The 4,130-nt window shown below is 27.4% G+C and overlaps 1 protein-coding gene across 1 annotated transcript in view; it reads right to left on the bottom strand.

Moving 5' to 3' along the window:
- The window catches only part of Dcxr (dicarbonyl/L-xylulose reductase), an 8,272-nt gene extending 6,450 nt beyond the window's left edge, over positions 1-1,822 (bottom strand). The window contains exon 1 of the mRNA NM_001126224.3: positions 1,751-1,822. The gene's annotated coding sequence lies outside the window, so the exon portion shown is untranslated. The remainder of the gene's footprint in view (positions 1-1,750) is intronic.
- Between the last annotated feature and the right edge of the window lie 2,308 nt (positions 1,823-4,130).

Below are 4,130 nucleotides of genomic sequence, written 5' to 3'. Positions count from 1 at the left end.
AAATTAAAAATAATAATTAGCCCTAACTTGGGCGATTTTCATTAAATTTTAATATTTTTTTTTTTAAACTGTTTTAAAAAATATGATCAACAAAATGGCTATCTTGGAAATTTAATAAATTTATTTTCCTAAAAAAATTTTTGATAATTTTTTGAATTTTTGAAGAAAAAAAATCGAATATTATGTTATTCAATCACAATTTCCATACTTATTACTGTAAAAAAATTGCATTTAAATATATTGATTTTCCACGGAGATACTAAGGGTGATACGGGACTTCTGGGACACACTGTATATTCTAGAATATTCTAGACTACCTATTATAATTTATAACGAAAGTAGCGTTAATTACAAAAGTAGGTACATAAATATTGATAAGATGCAATTTATACTATCTCTATACTGAATCATTCGTAATCCATATTATTCAGATTACGCTATATATATTATCAATATTACAAACCACTGTGAATATTTTAATAACCTTACATAATAGATTTCTGAATTTTTTTAAAAATTATTTAAATGAGTGATAAGGAAAAAAGTGTGAATAAATTATAATAGTAATATTTAATTAATTATTTATTTACTTTTAAACGATACAACTTAACTAATGCTGTAAGACAATTATTTTAGAGGTTGCTAAGAAATTTAAAAGTTCACAGTTCAATTTGTTCGTTTAATTAAAATATATCTCAATTGGATATTGATTTATATGTTTAGATTTTTTGTAACTCATTCAATAATATATTATATAGTATATGTTATTCCACACATTTTAAGTCAATTAAAAACGGTGATTACCTATCTAAAAAAAACTTAAGTTAATAATGAATACAATTTGAAAATCTGTAAAATTTCTTAATGGAATGGAAAACATTAATACATTTCAACATTTACATAAAAAAAACAGACATTTAGAGCTATTCCTACTTAAGATTATTTTAGATTCTGAAGGGAGCTATGATTAACGTATTGATTTTAAACATATGTGTTTTTTCGTGTCTTGAGACACTTTTTATAGTAGAAAAAAATTCTTCGAATTGGATCTAAATGGTACTTTGGGGGTCAAAAGTAGAAAATGTCTAGTATATTTAGAGATGGGTGGAGAAAAAAATTAATAAAAAAACAGGAATTTATATGCAAAACCAGTATCCGACATAATTGATTTGGTTTTTCGATGTAACCTCGAAAAATTATAACCTCAAATAGTACTTAAAATATTCACCCATGTCAAGTCAAGTGTGTTCACTCAGATACACTTGACACCTACAACTCTACAGCAGAGTGGTTATCTATACACCCCGTCTCTTTTTAAATAAGATTCTGTAATTACTTCCGTGCCTCATAATTTTAATTTTTGGAACAATTACAACTATTCTTGAAAAACAATAACAACAGATGTACTAACATTTATAATATACGCCTACAAAAATAATGTTAAATGCAACTTACATTTTCATTTTAATTAACATTTAGATCAAATATAGAAAAATCTAGAAAATCTTATGGTAAAAATAAGTAAAATAACTTGAGTTAAATTATCAAATTTTACCTATACAATATATTTTTTTTAGAATTTTAACGAAACAGACTACCTATTAGATAATATAATATCATGGAAGTCAATAATATCATAATATTCTATTATACTAATATAATATATTATGTTGCCGTGTCTTTATTTTATTAAAATGTCTAGAAGCTATATAACAAAAAAAAAAACAGTTGGAATATACAAACAACTTACCGCCAACAACGCCGATAGAAAGCAATAAACTGCGTAACGCTACTTGTGGAGTAGAGAAACTAACTAACGTATAGCAAGGAACGCATGCGTGCTGATATAGTAAGCATTATTATTATTATTTTTTTTTTTTTTTTTTTTTTTTTTTCGTAAATTGTAGCGTGGCCAAACAAGTTATTACGTCATAGACATGTGGGGGGAAATTGATGTGGGTTGGTAAAATGAAAGAGTAGTGTGCCTCAAAACGTGTACACAACATTGACAAATATTATAATATTTTGCTGTAAAAATACGTATATGCTTTAAATGCGATTTAATAAACTGCGTAAGATAAAATAAATGTACACCCAACTTTGATGTCATACAAATATACAATAGAAACTTATTGGATTCGTTATTATGATACAAACAAAATTATATTTAAAAATTTGAAATTTCCATATTAAAACAAAATTATAAATTATTCTACCTACCTACGCTAATATAATAATATAATATTTGTTATAAAAGGTTTTCCAAATAATATTGAGTACCTACCTTACAGTTATTTATTATAAATATAAATATTTTTATATTGTGCTTTTTCAGTGTATACTGAAGGTTTTAAAAGAAATATTTCAATGGTTTCACTATCGGTCAAAATAATTGCTATTTAATGAAGAAAAAAATAGTGCTTCGTTATAACATTTTTGACACTTAATTTTGATTTGTAGACACGCAAAACAGAATGACCTACATGTATTATACATCACATCACTTATGTTTGTACTGTATAATTTTAAATTAATATTATTCGAATACAATTGATTCAATTAAGCTAGAAAAAAAAATGAAATCTGCTAGTTCAAGGTTAATTTTATGAGTTTTCCAACAAATTTTATTTATGATATTTATTAATTGTATTATAGAATATAGTACTGTGTTCAGTATCAGGTTATTATAAAATAATACATTTTACAAACTGCCAAAATATGTGCAGCATCTTGGAAAAAAAATACAAATTACAAAAAACTCAAAGAATTAAAAATGAACAAATATTATATAAATTGATCAAATTGTTTGACCCTAATCACCAAAAGATCAAGATTTGGGAACACTAACCTCACCAATGTATATACAGTGAAACCACCACTAGCGCCTAGCGGACACCTCCCAACAGCGGACGGTTGTTTGGGAACGGGAAATATTTTTCCCTATATTTTCACAGGGAATACCTACGAATAGTGAACACGTATTATTTAATCTTGACTTAAAAATAATGACAAAACGGCGACAGAAAAATGCGCTCACATTAGTACAACGATAACGAACTCGTTCATTACACTCGTTATGGGATGATAAGATAAGATGAGGTGAAGACGAATAACGACCATTATGACAAAAATATCTGTCTTGACTGTCAATGGGGCGTGAATTTTTGTTGGTTAGTTAGTAACAGTTTTTGTCGCGATGAGTTCATTAACACGTTCACGGCCACGTGTCACATATATGTGACATGTGTGTCTGTTCTGAGAGACCGGTGTCACATATGTGTGACACGGTCAATATGATGTTCAAATGGGAGTTATTTACTCCGGTTTATCCTAACAAATATTATTTTTTCGTGGTTTAATTATACGTTATCTGAGGAATTGATTTATATAGTTGGTTTAAAAATTGGCCGATAGATGGAGTTGTTGTACCTATTTTGTTATTGTTCGATATTTGTCTATATTAGCACATGTTCGAATCGTAATCAATCGTTATCAAACGTTATTAATTATTATTAATTATTTTCACATTAAATGTAAATTAACATAATACAATAAATTCATAATTTTAAAAATTATATGTAAACTATGGATCCTGCCGCTATCAATGAATTATTATACGCCAGTTCAGACGATGAAAGTTTTATTGAGTATGACGATAGTTCCGATGAATATTTTCCTGGTGATACCGAAGAGCGCGAAGTAAGTGATGACTCAAATTGTTCTAGTGATAGCGAAGATTATAATATAAGTGATGATTGGGAAACCAATAGAAATGAAGAACCTCAGTTTATTCCGTTTACTGGAAATCCAGGGTTATTGAGCCATGTGCTGGATGATGAACCATATAGTTTTTTTAATTTATTTTTCGACGATGAACTTTTTGAAAATATAGTTGTATGGGTAAATCTTAAAGCAAATTCTATAATATCTAAAGGCTTAACACCAAAATCAAATCTATCTACCTGGTATAATACTGATGTAGTTGAATTAAAAAAGTTTTTAGGTTTGACTATTGTGATGGGTTATTTAAAATTTCCGACACTTCGCACTTATTGGTCACAGAATGAAATTGATAATCATCCTATTTTTTGGTAAAACAATGAGTAGACACCGGTACGAGACTATTTTAC

Source organism: Acyrthosiphon pisum, chromosome A1 (genome assembly GCF_005508785.2).
Source record: "Acyrthosiphon pisum isolate AL4f chromosome A1, pea_aphid_22Mar2018_4r6ur, whole genome shotgun sequence".
NCBI classification, from domain to species: Eukaryota; Metazoa; Arthropoda; class Insecta; order Hemiptera; family Aphididae; genus Acyrthosiphon; species Acyrthosiphon pisum.
Note: the sequence above shows the minus strand (reverse complement) of the source record. Positions and strands in the feature narration are given on the sequence as shown.